This window comes from Canis lupus, chromosome 13 (genome assembly GCF_011100685.1).
Source record: "Canis lupus familiaris isolate Mischka breed German Shepherd chromosome 13, alternate assembly UU_Cfam_GSD_1.0, whole genome shotgun sequence".
Taxonomy (NCBI): Eukaryota; Metazoa; Chordata; class Mammalia; order Carnivora; family Canidae; genus Canis; species Canis lupus.
This window is the reverse complement of record NC_049234.1, coordinates 28079494-28100682: the sequence shown is the minus strand read 5'-3', so window position 1 is coordinate 28100682 and position 21189 is coordinate 28079494. Positions and strand designations below refer to the sequence as shown.

The following is a 21189-nucleotide window of genomic DNA, read 5'->3' as shown; positions in this document are numbered from 1 at the left end:
ATAAAAACAATGTCTGAATTACATCAGGGTGCTTTCAGGAGAACATGAATATTTCTGTGGCAAATCTGTCTGTACTGTGCCCTTCATGGTCACATCTGAAGGGTGACTTGCTCTATCTGGAAAATAGTCAAGAACCAAGAACAAGATTTTACAGCAACAGAGGACTTCAACCAGAGGTTCAATTCTATTGAGCAAATAATGTTTGCATGCCTCTGTGGTGTGGAAGCCGAGATAGAAATACTCTGGGGCTCCCAAGCACCTAGGGGAATTTAATTTTTTTTCCCATAAAGCCAAATGTCACCTTGAGATGGATTTACTTATTCTGATTAGCTAAGGCATTTTGAGGCCGTTCGCCCTTCCTTTGATATGTGTATGTTGAAGTGGTCTTCTACCAATATATGGATTGATGATTAATTCAGAGTGCATTAGGAGCCCTTGGCTTGTTCATACTTAGTCAAATATCTAGCTATTCTATTATTCTGAATAATACATTTTCAAGCAACCACTGATTTATTATTATTTTTAAAACAGCACACATTCAGTTTCCTCAATCAGCATTTCTAGAAGACTCCCAGCAACCTATCCTGTCTTGGGGGCGAGTGGAGGGAGGGTCTGGGCAGGATGGAATGTTTGTTTGCAGAGCTGAATGAGGGAATAAAGGCCTGCATCTCATTGAGCAATGGGACGTGAGCAGCATAGCATCCAGTCTTGGCCACAGCACCGTGATATACGGGCTATAATCTCCCAGAGAGCCCTTCATTCTGTCTGCACGATGGAGCAAACTCAAGCCAAGGAAAAAGGCTTCTGCATTTAGTGGACGCATAACCCTTGGCTATATTAGCCACCAGTGCCAACAACTCTATGAAGGAACGAAGCAGGAATTGCTGTGCACTGTGTAGGAAGACCTGGAGTCTGGAGTCTGCTGACTGGGGTTCTGGAGACCCTGTTGGGGGCTCACTGGGAGATGAAATCACATCAGCTTCTCAACTTGCTCATATATAAACGGTGAGAGGTGGGGAGAGAGGGACAATCAAACCAAATTACCTCTGAAGTCTCTTCCGTGGAAGGCCAGGGCCGTGTGAATTAATGGCATAGTACTTTCCAAGTCTCCAGCTTTCCTGGGACTTTAGAGATGAAGGCACTCCCACCTCCTTTCCCCAATCAGACCACTCACCCCTTCACCATAGCGGCTACCACATGCTCCGTGCTCTTCCTAAGCCTCCTGCCCTCCATCGTCTCACCCCCACACACATTAACAGGTGCCCCCATGTCTTCAATGAAGAGGAGTGGAAGCCATTGGGTGGGAGCACTCCAAAATCCCAATACCACCTGACACAGACCCCGACATCCACCCTGCACTTGCTGGAAACAAATCCTAATGCAGACCCAGCTAGCTTCACAGGCTCTTTGGAATGGAGATGATGATCTCTCTTTCTCCCATCTCCCTCGCCTACAACCCCCTTCCCCACTTGCCCATTCCCTTCTGCCTTCCCTCACACTCAGCTTCCTTCCATCCAGCATACGCCCTCCTTTGCTCAGATACCTCCCTCCCAGGCACGATTCCACCTTTCTTGTCTCTTTCACAGCTAAGTGTCTCAAACGAGGTATCTTCACCTCCTTTGTCAACCTCCTAATCTTACCTGACACCTCAACCCCCTGCAACCTGACCTCTGCCCTCACCATCCCACAGACACTGCTCTTGACTGGTGATCTCTTTGTTGCTAACCCAACTAACATTTTCCTGCTCTGTAATTCCCACACAGCCCTTCTCCTCCTTGTCCCTGAAATCCTCCTTCCTTCACTTTGGTGGCACTGGATCCATCTGTTCCCCACACTCCCACCCGCCCCCTAACCCAGAACATCTCCTGTACTCTTGCCTCCAGACCTGGGAAGGCACTCTCCTTTGAATTCACCTCTGACACATTACACATGACACCGTATTATATGCAGTCACTGTTCCTTGTCCCAAGATCCAAATATCTCCAAGGCAGTGACTATTTCTACTCTACATCCCCGTATTATTCCTCCCTCAGTCCCTGGCCAATCATAGGCTCCCACTGTATGCTTTAAATGAATGAATGAGACATTCTGAAGGAAGGGCCTTCCCTGTGTTCATAATCACTTAAAATTCTCATACAAGGTCTTACCACAGCAATAAGATTATCTTGGTTTAATAAGAGCTGACACAATTCAGTGACTCCTATGGGCCAGGTATTGTTCTTAGCACTTTGCCTTTATAAATTCACTTACTTCACACAGCAGCCTTGGAGCTAGGAATTGTCATTTTCTCCAGTCTCCCACTGCAGAAACTGACTGCCCAACGTCACCCAGCCTATAAGTGACCAGTCTTCCACCAAAGTCCCTTCTACTCTCCACTGGGTTTAGTTGGGGATGCTTTTTTACAAGTCATCTTTACCAAGAAGTTGGGAGGTTGAAGGACCAGGTTAAAAAGATGCTGTGTGTTCGTTCTTTAAGCCAGACACAAAAATTAGGCAAGTTTCCTGGGAGCATTACCATGCTCATCAGTTTGCACAGCGAGACACTCCCTTCAGTCCTCCCCCAGGACAAGATGCAATGGATCTATGTGGCACATTTATGAGCAAGAAGCAGTGAGCACTACAGGCCAGTCTGGTAGGTTCTTGCTCTGCCCTTGGGGCTTGGCCTATGTCCCTCTCTTGGCTCCCTCTGCCTTGAGGTGGGCTAGGCTCAGCAGTCTCTTCCTCTGGGGGTCAAAATGGAGAAAGGCCTGAGGTCATCCACCTGTTCCGTCTTACCCTCCAGAGGTAAGTCCAATTCAAGGAGAAAGTAGTGCCAGCCATCTGAGCCTCGGGTCCCAGTCCCCTTCTCTCATCTAGGGCTTTGTACTTTAAAGTTGATTATTTTGATCCCTTTACAGCTCAAGTGTCCATATCTCATTTGCATGGGAGATAGAGTTGATGGGATATGATAAATATGTCCCTTGGAGCCCATCAGGGTTTAAGTGGAATACACTGCAGGTATGTCATAGTTAATATATTTATCAATCATTGATTACCCACCTCTCCTAACACAGGGAAGCCTTTTTAATACCAAAAAATGATCACAAATGCCCACATGAGAGTGATTGTCCTTTGGAATCTATTGATAATTCAAATAGTTAAGAGCTATGAATTCAGAAACGTTTTTGTATGATTGTGTATTTGATTATACTCAATGGTATCATATTCAATTGAAAGACACTTGAACCTCATAGTAAGCACTCAAAAAATACTAGACTATTTAATGAATAGATGATATACACATGATGTTTTATTTTCTAGGTCTAATGATGCAGTGGGTTGCACAAGTAGACCTACAGCTACCTTGCAATAACCCAGTGGCTCACCCCTTCCCACTCACTGCCAGGAACCTGTATTTTTCACATAATATACAATGTACAGTGTCTTAGATGCTGGAATGTCAACATATGGATGCCAATGTATACATGCTGTAGTTCTTTTTTTTTTTTTTTTTTTTTTTTTTTTTTTTTTTTTTTTTACATGCTGTAGTTCTAAGTGAGCTTGACTTTGTTTACTGTTCATTACCATTGTACTGGTCAATATTCTCCAGAGAAACAGGGTGTGTGTACATGCATGCATGAGTTGTGTGTGTGTGTGTGTGTGTGTGTGTGCAAAGAGAATGACTTATTTTTTTAAAGGCTTTTTATTTATTAACTCATGAGAGACACACAGAGAGGCAGAGAGGCAAAGGGAGAAGTAGGCTCCCCTCAGTGAGTCCGATGTGGGACTCAATCCCAGGACCGAGGGATCACAACCTGAGTTGAAGGCAGATGGCCAACCACTGAGCCACCCAGGTGTCCTGAGAGAGAAAGACTTATTATAAGAAATTGCCTTGTGCAGTTGTGTGGGCTGGTGAGCCCAAAATCCACAGGGCAGGCCAACAGGCTGGGAACTCAGATAGGAATTGATGTTGCAACCTTGAAGCAGAATTTCTCCTTCCTGAGAAACCTCAGTTTTTGTTCTTAAGATCTTCAGCTGATTGGATGAGGCCCACCTGCATTTCAAGAGTAATCTCCTATACTTAGAGTCAACTGATTGGAGATGTTAACAACATCCACAAATACTTCACAGCTACATCTAGATTGTGTTCAGTTAAAAACTGGGTCCTACCATCTAGCCAAGTGGACACATTTAACCATTACTGACATTTTTCTCCATTTCTTTATATCCACATAAGGTATATATATCCATCATCGGTCCTAGCCCCCTTCCTTCACCTAGGGTCCTGCATTCTAAAGTTAATTATTTTGATCCCTTTACTGCTCAAGTGTCCATATCTCATTTGCATGAGAAATCATGCAAATAATAAAAATAAAGATTATTTAAATTCTGCATCTGCTTTTCTTTCTTTACTCTGTGTTTCTCAATTAGGGGACCATGAACGAAGAAATAAGCTACTTAAGCTACTTTCAACATTTCTAAAAGACTGGCAAGTAGATCATGTGTTTTCTGATTAAAACAGCCTTTTTTTGCTTTTGCCTGGAATTATATCTGCTCCACTTAGCAAGCTAGTTATTTCATACAAAAACAAAAATGGGTAATTTAATAAATGCATTGTCTTGGAAGGCTTTTTGAAACATGCAGTTTACTGTGGGAAAATATTTATAGGTGATTTTGGTGGGAAAAAATATTGGCAATAAACCAACATGTAATAAATTCAAAGAGCTTTTTGCTTTGGGTAGCACAGTGTCAAAGCCTTGGATAAAACTCAAAATTTAAACTCCATAAGCAGCTACACATCCAGCATCTGTCAGTCCTCTCTACAAGAAGAAATCCAGGGTTGGGCTTCCTGGTGGCTCTGTTGGATGGACATCCAACTCTTAATTTCAGCTTGGGCCATGATATCAGGGTTGTGAGATCAAGCCCTGTGTCAGGCTCTGTGCTGGGTGTGGAGTCTGGTTAAGGTTCTCTCTCCCTCTGCCCCTCTCTTCCTCCCCTTCTCTAAAAAAAGAAAGAAGAAAGAAAAGAAAGAAAAAAAGAAAAAAGAAAGAAAGAAAGAAAGAAAGAAAGAAAGAAAGAAAGAAAGAAAGAAAGAAAGAAGGAGGGAAGGATTGGGAGAATTCCTTCATTTTAATAGTAATCCTTCATTCCGTCCTGCTTCATAACTCCCTCCTCCTCACCTCCCTCCACTCCTCCCGTCCATCACCCCCAAAGAAAGGAAAAGAAAGAAAGAAATAGTTTTCTCAACAAAATGTAAACAAGACCATACCCATGCAGTGAACACCAAGCATGGTGTGTCTCCCTGCTTCCCTACTGACTTTTTGGGTTTCCCGAACCACCCAGTCTGTGGATCCACACTTCTCAGTTTCATGTCTACTCCAACTTCAGCCCCTGGCCCTAAAACCCAGAGACTTACTTCTCTACTCCACTCAATGCCATCATTCTATTCTGAGGCAAAATGGCCATCCATCTTCTCCATAAGATCTTCTGAGCCCCATCCCTGACTCCAGCTAAACCTCTCTCAGCTCCTGTCCTGGACACAAGGCACCTGGAGTATATGGTTGCATAAGGGAATCTGTCACCTGAGAGCATGGAGGCATCTGAGCAAGAAGCATCTGTACCATGCACCCATGCCTGCACTTGGAGGTTCTGTCTCAGAGCTCAGGACTTGGAGGCAAGTGTCTGACAACTGTCTCTCGCATGTGATATCTATTTTCTTTGTCTCTGTCCACATATTATGCACGATGTCCTGCTCCTTACCAGCAACAGTGCAGGCCTCTCACCCTGCCACAGTTTCAGCCCTGGGGTGTCCGTTCTCAAAGTCCCTGAAAGTGAAGTCCAGGGATGTTGTGCCATCAACATTTAAGTGAAACTATCTCACACTCTAGAGATTTAATGCAAATGTGTCCAGTCATTTGTAAGCGATGTGACAATAGGCAGAAAATTATAGTCACCTATTTATATATACACACTCATAAACATGAGATATGTGTATCCCATTTAGGCAAATACATGTAAAATAATCATATCTAATTTCTGATGACTTATTCCCTACCAGCTACTATGATATGGACTCTGTGTGCTTTGTCTTCATCTGAGAGTTATTATTTCCCTCCTTTTCATAGATGAGGCCTCCATGCTCAGAGAGTTCAGATGTTGTTACACACACATTGTGTCCAGATGGCCTCCTGGGCACACTCACAGAGGATATTGGTCTTTGCTTTGCCTTTAGCCCAGACTACGCAGTTAGAGAGGCAGGTGGTGCATAAGATCACAGGTTCTCATGCTCACAGCCTTGATTTAGAGTCAACTTCCACTTCTCATGAGCTGAATGACTTCCCAGGATTCTCTTGGTCTCGATGCCCCCATCTGTAAAACGGGAATAAGATGAGATCCTTCCTTCTGCAGCAGATGTGAGACACGAGAGCCACCAGGTTGCTTGCCCCGCATTACACCTGCCTGGTTACAGTACGCTTTAATCTTAGCCCCAGGCCAATGAAACCTCCAGCCTAAAGGATTGCCAGATTTCAATGCCTGTTTTATTTTTATTTTTTTAACAGAGAGAATTAGGGAATTTATTTTTTATTTAAATTCAACTAATTAATATATAGCGTATTATTAGTTCCAGAGGTACAGTCTAGTGATTCATCAGTTGCCTACAACACTCAGTGCTCATTACATCACAGGCCTTCCTTATGCCTGTCATCCAGTTACCCCTAGTCCCCCATCCCAAGGCCTGTCTTAGAGGCCAGATCGTTGGGACAAGGTAGAGAAAATGTGAGTTAGTTCTTGCAATGAGAAAAGACAGGGAGGGGCTGGCACATTTGATCAGCTTGTAGGGCAGAAGCCCTACAGAAGGAAGGAAGGGATCAATTAAGAACACAGGGAATCTGGCTCCTGAATAAGCATAGGGCAGGGCAAACAGTTGGCAAGAGGGAAGAAAAGGGGAGAAGCTGCCCAGCAGGAGACAATACAGAGCAGTGGGCAGCAGTGTGAAGTCTGATGTCGGAGTGTCCGAGTGTGAGCCCTGGCTCCGCCACATCCAAATGGTGTGTGTTTGGCAAATTGCACAATATGCTTTGGTTCTGTTTGCCCACCTATAAAAGAGGAATGTTAATAATACTGACCACCTGCCAGGACCGTGAGAATCAAGTGAGATAATGCTGAAATACTTCACTGAGCATCTGGCTCAATACATAATAACAAATTTTATTATCTGTTATGTTAGTGTCCTGTGGCTGCTGGGACAAATCACCACAGACGTAGTGGCTTAAAGCAACACGAATGTTTCCTCTTCTGGTTCTGGAGGCCAGGAGTCTGCAATCGGTTTTATGGCTAAAGTTAAACGATTGGAGGGCTGGTTTCTTCTGGAGGCTTTGAGGGGAGAACTGGCTTCCTTTTTCAGCTTGTAGCGGCTGCTGGGGCTTCTCAGCCTGTGGCCCCTTCCCCGCATACAAAGCACATCACTCTGGTCTCTGCTTCCACTGTCACATCATCTTCTCCTCCTCTGTAAAGAATCCCTCTGCCTCCTGCTGATAAGGATGCATATGATTACATGTAAGGCCTGCTCAGATAATCCAGGATAACGTCCCCCTTTCAGGATCTTTAACCTAATCATATCTGCAGTCTTCCTGCTGTATAAGTAACGTTCCCAGCTTCTGAGGTCAGAACATGAATGCTTTTGGTGCTCATTATGCAGCCAGCCATATAAATTACTAATAGTATCAGAGCAGGTGGGTGGATAGCAAGTGATGGGAAATGTGACCCAGATTAGTCAGAGGAGTTTGGAAAGAAAACTGGCACGTATCAATCGAGGGTGCTAGTTACTTTCGTGATGCAGGTCACTGGGAGGATTAAGACACAGAGTCAGTTCTCAAAAACTGTCAGTGCTTCACTTATTATCATGGTAGCTCCTTACTCCTCAAAATTGCACTCTGGGTAGATGCTAGTGGCCTTCCCAACATCTTTCATTTCTTTCTGTGTAGCAGGTGATTTGAGTAGAACCTGTCCCATCTTCAGAGTTGGTGAAAATGGTGTAAGTTCCATAATGGTCATGTTACCTAAGAAGGCCCCATGGAAGCTAAGACTTTTTTAATTATGGGAAAGGAGCTACATGTAGGTATCTAATTACATGAAGGAAGTCAGCTTAAGGATGAAGCCAACACACAGGATAAGTCGGAGCTGGAGCTAAGATCATGGCAGAGAAATGCAGCCAGACCCTTGATCTAACTATGCCTGAAGTCCTACTCTGGACTTTTCAGTTATATAATGCCATATCTCCTTTATTGGTAAGCTATTTAGATTTGGATTTCCCCCTCCTTGTTACCTGTTATCCTGGAGACAAGTAGATATTGCCATCCTCAGTTTATAGGAGAGGAAACTGAGACTCAGAGAGATAGGTGACTTGCCAAGGATGGATAGCTGGTCCAGGGCATCACGGAGGATTCAATGTGGGTCAGAGTGACTCTTGTTTTCCCGTCAAGTACTGTGTGACTGGAGCATCTGAATCCCCTCCCTCAAATGGCTCTAAGAGTACCAAGAGCTGTCTGACAGGTACCAACAGAGGGTCAGATGGTGCCACCCAGGGAGGAAGCCACATAGAGGAAAACAGAGTACCTGACAGAGACCACATCTGCAACCCCCAACCCACAGCATGTACACAGGGGGAGGAAGTGACTCCTGATGCTGTGCCACCCGGTATGCATTCAACGTCCTCCCTTCCAGGTTGTCTGTCCTCCAGAGACAACGACTAGGGAAATACTGTCCCTGGCTCTGCATGGAAGCTATCTCAGCTGCATTTTAATTCCTCCCAAACAAGATGTGATAATAAAAGCTCAAGGGAAGTGGAATGTGATTTGACCATTGTTGCGGCATCTAGTAAAGCCATGCATTCTTCTAAGCACGTCACATAGGTCATTTTGTTTCATTACCATAACTCCATGGGTGGCATAACTGCTCACTGGGCTCACAGGGAAACTGAGGTACTGTCAGGTGAGGTGGCTTGCCCAGTTGGTAAGTGGCAGAGCCAGAGTTTGAACCCCAGGCCCAGGTTACTGAACACTGCAAGTCGTCTCTACAGTATCAAGTGTCCTCCTCTAAAAATATTACCATGACCATCGTTTCTGGGATGTTGCCCAATTCAATGACTTCAACACCATTGGGCACAACAGCCCAGCCTGGGAGATAATGAGAGAGAAAATACCAAAGACACCATGCAGGGCAATGAGCAAGCAGTCTGTGGAATGCTCAGGTGAATTCTCAGGGCATGCACAGAGGCCTGCTGGGTACAGAGGTACCTGGGAACATCTTGGAGACCAGATGGTTCAAGTGAACACCCTAAGGATGGCCATGATCTCAGACACAGTAATTACCGTGTTCCCAAAAGGGCTCCAGAGGACAGCCATAAAAGGACCAATGACTCACACCTGAAAAGGCACAGATAGGTTTTTGCTGGCCTCACAGAGGAAACTAGCCTTTGATGCTGGGGCAGGAGTGATCACCGGGAGGAAGATAGAACCGGCACCTGAGCATTGAGTCTTTTCTTGGCCTCAGCAATGAGCTAGCAGCCCGTGTTTGAAACCTGTTCTGTAAATCAGCGTTCAGGCTCACCTCCCGCCTGCTGGCCTCCGCCAGTTATAATTTATAATGTGGGAACAGAAGAGAATGCTTGGTCATCTCATTGCCTGCTCGCCTCCTGGGAGAGAGAGAGTGGACTGGCATGGTTTCCATATGGAATTTTCAAAGGTGCTATCAATTTTAACTTCAACCAGGGAGGGCTGTTGCCGGGAAGGCACAATATCAACAACCCAAGGCCCCAGGAGGTGTTTTGGCCATCGACTGCACGGAGCTATCCAAGTCTCTTTACAGGGTCGAAAGGAAGGCTCTGTGTTTGAGGATGAAGACAAGGGTCCAGCCAGAGATGGAGCAGAAGAAGAATAGTTTCTAGGGCCCCTGGTTGGAAATGGAGGAGACAGCGATGAAAAAAAAAAGGGGAGCGAGAAAATAGGAAGTGGAGATCACATTGGGACTCAAAATTACCTGGGGTTTAATATATAAGCATATAAATGACAGAGCTGGATCCTTCTGAGGGCTGGGAGGGAAAGATCAGTTGCAGGCCTCTCTCCTCGGCTGGCAGATGGCTATCTCTTCCCTCCCTGTGTCTTCAGATAGTCCTCCCTCTGTGCATGTCTGTGTCCAAGACCATTTCAACAATCTGCATATAGGATTAGGGCCTGCCCTAATGGCTTCACTTCAATTTAATTACCTTCTTAAAGACCCTGTTTCCAAATATGGTCACATGCTAAGGTTACAGAGGGTTAGGACTTCAACATACAAATTCGGGCAAAGAGGCACAAGTCAGCCCGTAACAGGGCCTAACTTGTGCGAGGAGTGTCTTCCTGCAGTTCTGGGAACCTGCAGGGGACAGAGTCAGTAATCCATCAGCTAGAGAAGACTTCAAGGGAAGGTGACATGGCATCTGGGCTCGAAGGATGGAAAAAAGCTTTCACCAGCTGGAGAAGATTTAAAGACGAAATGCTGGGGGCCCCTAGGTGGCTCAGTCGGTTAAGCATCTGCCTTGGACTCAGGTCATGATCCTGGAGTCAGGCCCTGGGTCAGGCTCCCTGCTCACTGGGGGGTCTGCTTCTCCCTCTCCCTCTGCTGCTTCCCTGCTCACGCTCAGTCTCTCCCCCCACCCCAAATAAATAAATAATCTTTAAAGAAAGAAAAAAAGATGGGATGCTAGGTGGACACAAGCTTGTGAGCCAGAGCTTAAAAATGTGAAAGAACGAGCCACGTTGAAGAGAATTAGGTGGGACAAGAGGTGTGGGTGAGGGACAGGTGGAGATGGAGGCAAGAAGACCTCGAGGGACCCAGCCGAAAGGAGCTTTCAGCGCCAGTCAGCAATGGGAACAGACCTGATCCCCTGTGTTGATTCCATGAGCATCTTTTATTGCAGAATCATTGAGGGCCATGGAGGAGCACCCGTTCAAACTTCCCCTGTTACAGATGAGACAAATGTGGCTCAGAAAATATGGGTGATTCTCCCAAGGTCACGGGCTCCGGGACCCAGAGGGGTGAATCCCCTCTGCCCTCTACAGTATCATGCGTGGATCCTGGAACGCAGAAAGGGCTACAATTTGTATACACAAGCATCTCAGGGTTCCTGGGAATGGAAAAGGGGGAAAAAAATTCCTTCTTGGTCACCCTTCCAATCACAATAACATTATACTGGACCCTTAGAGGGGCCAGGAAAAATAGTTACCTCCAGTGATTTATGATCCAGGAACGGAGACCACCTACCATGCTCTGGCCTGAAGCAGGTTCCACTTCAATTTTGCAAACAACACTCTGAGTGCAGCCAGCCTCCTGGCCATGTGCCTGCATGGGCCCCCCGCCCTGGCATCAGAGCCCAGGAGCCTCAGCCCCCTAGCCTTGATCTTGCTGTCGTTTATGAGGTATGGGAGGTACAAACAGATTACAGAGCAGGGCACAATTTATTTTTGGCTCTTGTCTCTGGAGGGAAATTCATCCCAGATGAGGCTCCCTGGGTGGAGGGGTGGTGGCCGAGCTCTTTTCTAGGAAACTGGGGGGCAGCTGCTGACCCCAGAGAGGGTCCCATAAGAGAGAAGGGAAAAACCAACCAGGACCCCTACTTGGCACACAAGGGGTGTGTTGATCAGCTTGCAGGGGGTATTGACCCAATGAGCCTGGGTCTGCCAGAGAGTCACAGAAAGTCACAACCAGGCTCCAGAACATTAGAGGACCTCTGGGCCAGCCCTCCTTCAAGTTGAGGTGGAGAGGAGACAAAGGACTTGCCCACGGTCACAATTAGGTAAGTGGCTGAATAAGCTTCGAACCTGAGCCAACCAGCCCTCTGTTCAATGCTTCTCTCACTCTAGCTCATCACCATCTGCAAGCAAGAATGGACAATGAGGGTTGGGCGCCCATCACCTTCTTACCTGAAAGGCAATTCAAGGTCTCGACTCCCATGTTCATGTCCACCACCATCCCATCCACAGCCCCATCCTCCCCTTTGCCTGGGATGACATTTTCAGCTCAATTTCAGGTTTGGAGAGCCAGGTCCATGCCAGTGCTGGATTCCTTCACTACATGATAGGTGAACTAGATTCACATGTCATAACCCTGGATCCTGGGGAGCCAGTGAGGAGGATCAGGAGGGAAAGGAGTGGGAGTGTGGGTGGGAGTAGAGGCCTTCAGGTCAGGGAAGGCACGGGGAGTTCCCAGGATGGCCTCAGAGACAGGCAGGGATTGGAAAGTAAGAGAAGAGCTGGTGCAGGGGGCATGGCCGGCCTTTGAATCTGATGAAGTCGATCCCTTTACGGAGACCTAGAGGACAAGACAGCTGAGCACAGGTCTGGCAATCAGGAGTGGGAGCTAGCTGGGGAGCGGGGGGCCCTTGGGGACCGAGCATTCCACCTTGCTATGCCCCCATTCACTCAACTTGCAAGATAGAGTCCTAAGAGTTCCCCTATCTCCTACCAGGAGGCTGGGGGCAGGGAGCTGGGAACCACGAGCCACAGAAGCAGGAAAGACATCTTCCCTCAGATCCGATGGCCTTGACTACAGAGAACCATTGTTGGAAGTGGTGGGATGGGAAGCACGCTTTACGGAGACCAACAGGGCAGCAGGGGAGGAACGGGCAGAGGGAGAGAGGAAGGGAGCTCCAGGATGGAGAGCGTGAGGGGGACACAGCAAACTGAACGTGTCTTGGGGAGAGAGAGTTAATTCCATTCAGATGTTAGCTGGGGTCCCTATCGTACATGTTTGGAGTGCTGGGCTTGACAGGCCCAATGCGGCTCTTCAGAATAAGGTAAAATCATTTCCCCAGGAAACCAAAACAGGATTCCCCTAATTGACTGATCCCTAAGCTCTGACTTTTGCCTCTGCCCTCAGCGCCTCTCCTCTTGAACCACCTCCCCACCACAGGCTTCCCCCATCTGCCCAGGCTTCTCTCCCTCTTGGGGAGAGAACGTGTGGTTGTTGGCAGCTGGACTGGAGTGACCCCCACACAAGCATGTGTGTACACGCACAAACTAACACGCTTGCTCCCATGCTCTCCTCCCTTCTCTATCCATCGGAGTGATCAGATACCGTATGGGATCATATGGTAAGCAGGAATGCCTGGATGGCTCAGCGGTTGAGCATCTGCCTTTGGCTCGGGACATGATCCTCGGGTTCTGGGATCGAGTCCCACATCAGGCTCCTTGTGGGGAGCCTGCTTCTGTCTCTGCCTTTTTCTGTGTCTCTCATGAATAGGTGAAATCTTTAAAAAAAAAATTTTTTTAAGTTAAGCAGAAGGAGTAAAGATTTGGGGCAAACGATTGAACCCATGATAGCACCTGCCCAGCGACCATGTCTCAGACAGCTCGTCCCCATTCCTCCAGGGGAGCTCTGAGATAGCCTAAGAACTCCGAGAACTGGTTTCGAGCCTCCAAACGTGGCCTTGGACAAATCACTTCCCTCTCTGAGCCTCACCTCCTGATTTGGACATTGGAAACTCATTGAAGACCATCTCAGAGGCCCCTTCCTTTTCTGGCTATCTATTGTCTCAATCCTTCCTTATATCCTCCCCGGAGGCTGCAGAGGCATGTGGCTGATGAAGGCCAGGGGACAGTCACAGCATCCGCCAGCCTCCTGAGACACACATGACATCTGCGGAGTACATCAAACCCCAGGGGACCTGCTGAAATGGGCTGAGTCACAGTCTCCTCACAGATACTGTGATGAACTATGAGAACCTCTTGGGAGCCGGGAAGAGGACGGCTGGTGGAAAGAGCAGGAAACCTCATGTGGTAGAGGATCCCAGGCCTTCCAAGCTGGAAATGCGATCTTGCTGCCTGTCCCCACGGTACCCTGAGACTCCAGTTCTCACCAGCAGCCTGTACCCTCCCCCCACCACCCTCTGATTGGAGCTCAGGACCTGGTGCACAGGGCTGAGAGTAGCAAAACGGTTGTCTCCACAGCCAGGAGTGGCTTTTCTTTATCATTCAAACGCTGCCTACCTGCTGCCACCTCAAGCTGTTCAGAGGCGAAAGGATAGATGGTGCAAAGGGGGGCCCAGCAGGCTCTGGAACCCTTCTGTGTCCTCAGGGGCGTCACAGTAGGCCCAGAATGACTCAGGCTTTGAAAACGAAACGCCGGCACAGAAGCAGATTTCTGACAAATGTGGCCCAGGCGTGCTGAGCGATTTATTTTTGTTAATGGAAAATAGCTGAGCTAATAACCCTCAGAAGGCATTTCTACAGGCAGAGCTGAGGTCTGTTTTGCTCCTCTGCTCCCTCTATTTACTTGTGGTTTTCTTTTAGGGAAGAAGTAAAGAAACTGGATGTAGGAAAAAGCCCAAGTAACAACATTCTGCATTTGACAGCTGGCACCAAAATCCCAAGCCCAGATTTGTTTTTTGGCCCGATTTCTATCAATTATTGAACATTTACCAAGGTCCAAGCACCTCTCATCTTTATCTCATTTAATACCTGTCACAAGGAGGAAGACCAAGGTCCAGCATGACGACGTGTCCTGCCCAGGGGCACGCAGCCAGTAAAGTTAGGGCAGAGAGGGACCTCCAAGTGTTAGACTGTAGATCAACCCTCTTGCCAGCACAGTACTCTCTGGGGAAATGATGAGGTGTCTAAGGACTAAAAGGGACCTCGGGAAGTCCAATTTGAACCTAAACTTCATTGGAGGCTATAGTAAGTTTCCTTTTCCTTACAGGAAAAGCACTGTTTCTTGATGGCTCCCCCACTTGTCAGCGTCTCCTGGGCAATGAGTGATCACCCTGTGGTTCAATGCTGCACTCATGGCACAATGAAAGGGCTTTAAAGCAGGCAAAACCAGGTCCCAATCTAAGGCTCACCCTCACATAAGTGACTTTGAGCAAGTTATATAAGTTCTCTGCGTTGGGTTTTCTCACCATCAGCCAGGAAGCTCTCTCTCTCTCTCTCTCTCTCTCTCTCTCTGGAGCTATAGCTGCACATATCAAAGGGGTGTTGTGAGGATAGTTTTAGCCTAGCACTTGGCACTGAATCGGCTCTCAGTAGATGGTGGTTATTACTATGTAAGTATGGAAATTAGTGAGGAGTGAACACGCTTCCTCCCGCTGCGTGCTAAGAGAGACACAGTGATCATCAAGTTTAAATATAAAGAGAGGCACATAAACCTCCTCCTTGGTGGGGGCTGCCCTTGGTGTATTTGCCTTCCTGCGAACTGGCCATCTTGTGTGTAGAGCAATATGCAAATGACATTATGGGAACAAGAGAATGACTTGAGAGGAAGCGTGCTTGCAGGACTTTCATCTTTTCCACATGCTGGCATCAGAGGGCTAGAGGATCCAGCAGGATCACCTAATTCAGAACCGCATTTAAGCCCACGTGAAACTGAACCCATCTCCAGTGACCAATGATGGCACACCCATGATGTGTCAGGCCCCGTGCTGGCAGAGAGGCAGAGGCAGAGAGGGAGAGAGAGAGAATCTCAAACCCTCATAGTCACTTTCCACAGAGGCAAGACAGGGTAGTGAGAGAGCATGTGCTTTGGAGTCAGGTGGAGGTGAGCTGAGATCTGGGCTTAGTATATTCTCTCTGCCGATCTAGGGTCAGTTGCTCCTCTCGGAATCTCTGTAGAAGCAGGGAAATAACATCACATGAACTGTTTCGAATCAGGACAAATATATACAGCTTTTAGGACACTTTCAGGAGGAGACTCACAAAAAGTGTTAATTCTCATTTTTATTTGCTCTGCTAAGTTGCTACCATCCTAGCTTACAGGTGGGAATGTTGAAATCAAAGACATAAGAGGACTTGTCCAAAATCACAGAGATCAGAGGCAAGCATGGAAGTAATCCGACTCTCTTATAATTCTGCTCATGGTGCAATAGATATCCACTGAGCATTTAATGATCCCCCATACAAGAGGAGGGGCTGGGAATTTCTAGACAATCTAGGATCCCAAGGGTCTCACCTCTTAGTGACATCTATTTAAGAAATATTCATTTCTCCCATATTGTATCTTTGGCCCTATGGATGGAAATGCATTATAGTGGACACAACAAGCATGGCTCTGTCCTTAAGGAGCATACGGGTTTGAGGATGGACATCATACATGTATCAAAATTAAGTGTGATAAGCTCTCTGGTAGGAGAATCCCCTACCCTGGGACTCAAGAGGTTAGTCTTGTTGAGATTGCCAGAATGGAACGGAGCTGGTCAGGGAGGGAGCAGGCGTGGCTGGGTGGCCTGGACGGGGAGAGGCTAGCCCTTTGGAGAACCAGAGTAAGTTCAGTGCAGGTGGAGTAGCAAGTGGGAGGGGGTTGAGGCTGGGGATGTAGGTCTGAGTCACGGAGAGCCTTACAAAACAGGTTAAGTCTGGATGTTTTAATGAGGCCAGTGCCAAATTTTTGAAATAGTTTAAGCAAAGGAATAGGATTTACATTTTAGAGAGATTACTTGGTTGCAATTTGGAAAAAGGATTTGGAATGAGACAGAAACAAATAACCCATGAAATAAGGCAATTGATGTGATGGAGGTAAGAACATGTTCAAAATATTGAACAGTTAGTCCAGTGGCCATCAACCAATAGAATAGAAGCCTAATGGAGAAGTCCTGAAGACCCCCCCACCATGCTGCCATCATGGCTGAGGGTCTCAGCAGAGGGCTGGGTTCCTGGGTAGCAGGGAGGGTCATTGGTGGTGAGACCAATGGCTCTTGGCCAGTGAGCATGGACTTACTTCAATATTTCAGCCATTGGTAAGGTTGTCCTGGTACATTCATCGCAAATGTCAGCCTGGGTGAGGTTGTAAAAGCCAAGTGTTTCTGGAGCCTGGAGGAAGATGCAGCACGCTCCATAGGTTTCACCTGTGAGCCAGTAACCAGAGCAAGGAACTTCCTGTGCTCACGGTCTAAATACCTTGAGTCTTGGAACTCCTGGTGAGACAATTATGACTTTGGAGAATGATGTGTCACATGGCAGACTGGGGACACTGCCACTTTCAAGGGGGATGTGGCCGTACTGTGAACCGATGGCAGCCGCAGCTGGAGAGCATGTCCAAAGCCACCTGCTGTGGCCAACCAGACTTTGCCTTGGATTCACCCTGACAACTCCTGCTCTGGAGATTCAGAACATTCTTTCCCTTGTCCTGACACTGTCCAGGTTATTGGTGAACAAGGCCACTCTACTAATTTGTCCGATTTTCTCTTGATTCTTCTGGTTGTGTTGTGTTTTGTTTTTCATTCTCTGCAAACACAAGGCTTTCCCAGCTCCTATTAAATCTCTGTGTCTTATAGCTTCCTCTGCTTCATCTTCCAGCTTAGTGCATCCCTCTCATACCCTGCCAGTGCTCCCAGCTGTTCTCTGCGTGAAGCTGTGCTCTTGGTAGACCCTAGGATTGAGTGTGGTGGGTGCTGCTGTACAAAGTAAGATCATCAGATCAGCAAGCAACTCATTCATTCATTCACTCATTCATTCAAGTTTTCCTGCCAGGAAGCTTGTGAGACTCATCTCTGTTCCCAGAGCTCTGACACCCTACCTGGGACCTACTACCCACTTAGGAATGGCTGATAAGTAGCTGGCAGTATGAGTCCCTTGAGTAGCTATGTCCTAGGGCTGCTGAGGATTCAAGGATGTGAGAACACAGTCCTGCCTTTAGTGAACATCAGCCTATGGATTAGTTCATTCATTGATTCATTCACCATCAAGCCTTTAAGGCTGACTGAGTGCCCCATCTTTGCCAGGCATGGTGAACAAGGAGTGGTTTCTGCACTCAAGCAGATCGTGAGTAAAAAGAAGAGATGGTAAAGAAACAATTAGAGTGCAAGAGGTGTCTTTAGCCGAAAGATTGTGTCATCCATGAAAAATGAAGGCGGGAAATAAAACCAAAGTTTCTAAAATTCTCTTAGTGTTAGGTATTGACTTTGGCAAGAGGATGGAGAGTGGGTGGTCCTACTTGAATTATGAGGCTCTAAACCCTATGCAAGGGTTTTCCAAATGCAGCTCACTTCAAAGGTTTAAGTCTAATTGGGGCGGGGGTGGGGTGGGGTGGGGTGGGGAGGAATGCACTTAGATGCTAACTGTGAGCCAGAGCTGAGTTCATCTCTGAGCCCTACGCTCCATCAAGAGCATTCCTGAGAGCCTCAGGAGTCAAGGATGGCAAGGCCTGGCACAGGTTCACTACATCGGCTCTCCTCTGTCAAGATACACGACTTAGAACAAGAGAAGGTGATCCCTCAACCCAGCCATGGCTGGACAGATGGAAGTATGACATGTTCAAGCTCCATATGCAGTTGTAAGAGTCAAACCTCTGTGTTCCTTCTTGGTTTAAAAAATACTTGCTGCGCACCTGTGAGGCTCATGTTAGGAGCTCAATGCACAGTGGTGAGATGTAGTCCTAGCTATCAGGAGCTTCACAGGCAGATGGGGCTTCCTGTGTATGACGGGCAGTGTTCTAAACAAACATTTTACAGATGTGGAAACTGAGGCACAGAAATTAACTAACTTGCTGCAAGATAATAGAAACTATATATTGGTCTCTGTGCCCAGTTGATGCTGTACGGGGTGATTTCCTAAGTGATAAGAACACCAGGAGCATCTTTTGTTCTGAGGTGACCCTGAGTGAGCTCCCAAAAGCCCCTCATGAAGGTTCGTCACCAGAAAGGCCAAGCCATGATTACAAACTTGGAATTTTCAACCCCGTCCCCCATCCTCTGGAGAAAGGAGGAGGTCGGAAATAGAGTTAATAATTAATCATGCCTACATGAGGAAGCCCCCCGCAAGATCCCCAAATTATAAGGTTCAGGGAGCTTTTGGGTTTGGTGAACACATCTACACCAGGAGCGTGACACCAGGAGCATGTGCCCCACTCCACACCCCAACCCCTCTGTCCACAGGACAGAAGCTCCTGTGCTCAGGACCCTCCCAGACCTCCGGTATTTCTGGCTTCTCACCTGTATCCTTCATCATGTCCTTTAATAAACTGGAAAACATAAGCATTTCCCTGAGTTCTGTGCACTGACCTAGCTAATTAACTCATCCCAAGGACAGGTCTGGGGAACCTCAGATCCACAGCCAGTGGGTCAGAAGCACAGGTGATGACTTGGCACCTGAAGTGGACAGAAGGGGCCATCTGGTGGGACGGAGTCCCTTACCTGTGGGACCTACACCACCTCCAAGTGCATAGCATTACAATTGGGTTGAATTGTAGGACACCTGGCTGGTGTCAGAAAGAATCACTGGTTGTGGGGGAAAACCTGTACATCGGTGGTGGCCAGAGGTACAAGGTGCTGGTGTCACAGAGGTAATATACAGAAGGAGAAGACTGGCTGCTTCCTTTCTTTCACCTGGTTGTACCTGGCCAGGAAAGCAGGCCCTGGATTTGAGAGGCACGTCTGCTGTAGCCCATCCCCAACAGGCTATCCACAACGGGTCTGTGCTGACGGGCCAAGAGCCACCCCAAAGAAAACTGCAAGTGGGGTGAACATGGAGGGAGAGGAGAGCTGGGGGAGGAGGAGAACTGGGCACAGCTTGGGCAGCCTTCATCCAAGGGCCCCGGGAAACCGGACACAAGGGGATGGAGGCCCCAGTGAGGGCAGAGGCTGCAAAGATGGAAATGGTGTCTGGGCCAAGCCAGAGGAGCCCAGAGAAGAGCAAGAGGCAGTGGGAAGCGGGTAGTGCGTGGAGCCTGCAGTCAGTACAGTCAGGAGGCACTGAAGCCCGACATGTGCCTGTGAGTCAGGTGGGGACCCCCACACCCAGAGGCAGAGGAGGCCCCGGGATGAGGATAGAACCTGGGTTTGGGCCCTGAGGGCTCTGTCCATCCTTTCCCAGTCTTGCTTTCCTCCAGGGACGAGGAATAGATGATAATACCTCCCCTCCAAGCCTGCAGGGAGGATACAAAAAGAAATGAAATATGAAGGGCTTAGCACCGAGCCAGACACACAGTCAGCACCCTGCACCGTTAGCGCTCCTGCCCTATCCCCACCTCCGCTCCCTGTTATATGGGGCTTGTGGCCGCAGCCCCCAAGGGCCCTTGGTGCATGGAAAAGCACAAGGAGAAGGAAAAATAAGTGTTTGTATTTACACCACCAAGAGAGCCATCTCTGAAACTCTGTGGTTTTGTCATTGCGCTTTGCCAATGAGGCTTCATACAAAGTGCAAAGATTCTTTAAAAAATATATATATATATATATATATATAATTTAAATTCAATTTGCCAGCATATAGTATAACACCCAGTGTTCATCCCACCACGTGCCCTCCTTAGTGCCCATCACCCAGTCACCCCATTGCCCCACCCATCTCCCCTTCTGCAACCCTTTGTTTTTTTCCCAGAGTTAGCAATCTCCCATGGTTTGTCTCCCTTTCTAATTTTTCCCCCACTCAGTTTCCCTCCTTTCCCTTAGAGTCCCTTTCACTATTTCTTATATTCCACATGTGAGTGAAACCATATAATAGTTGTGTTCCTCCAATTGACTTAATTCACTCAGCATAATACCCTCTAGTTCCATCCATGTTGATGTAAATGATAGGTATTCGTCCTTTCTGATGGCTACAGTTCCATTGTGGATATATATATATACATACATACATACATATCACATCTTCTTTATCCATTCATTTGTTGAAGGACATCATGGCTCCTTCTACAGTTTGGCTATTGTGGACGTTGCTGCTATAAACATTGGGAGCAAGTGTTCTGTTGTTTCACTACATCTGTATCTTTGGGGTAAATACCCTGTAGGATAATTGCTAGGTTGTAGGGGAGCTCAGTTAGCACCAGTTCCCATTCCCCAATCCCTGAACCCCCAGGACTGTGCAATGAGTGCGAGACGTTACCCCGTGCATTCATCAGAACTGCTACCATAGGTTGCAACTCCAGAACTATGATACTCAGAACTCACATGAAGGGAATGGTACATCTGCCCATTCTCTCCTCTGGGAAGAGAAAGCTCTTTACTCCGGACTAGAAATAGATGCTTCTACAGAATGTAAGGCATCTCCAGGCTTTTACCCCCAAATGTGAGCACATGGCTTTAGGAGGATTAAGTCTCTAAATCACTTTGGAACAATACACTATCTCTAACTTCCAAGGCATGTTAACAGTTCTTGGTTAAAAGTCAGCTTTTAACCAAGTTTGCCAGTGTGCTTGACTCAAAAATCCCAGACCATGCAGAAAATATGAAAACATTCGTGGAGAATGGTCT

At 47.3% G+C, this 21189-nt stretch overlaps 1 long non-coding RNA gene across 2 annotated transcripts in view; it reads right to left on the bottom strand.

The window, feature by feature from the left end:
- Positions 1-7167: 7167 nt before the first annotated feature.
- Positions 7168-21189, bottom strand: part of LOC111098554 — a 46610-nt gene continuing 32588 nt past the window's right edge. The window contains exons 2-3 of one of the 2 annotated variants that reach the window (XR_005368315.1): positions 9275-9403; positions 7168-7510 (exon numbers count right to left, since the gene is read on the bottom strand). This is a non-coding gene — a long non-coding RNA (uncharacterized LOC111098554). The remainder of the gene's footprint in view (positions 7511-9274; positions 9404-21189) is intronic. The other variant, XR_005368314.1, reaches the window with a different exon arrangement.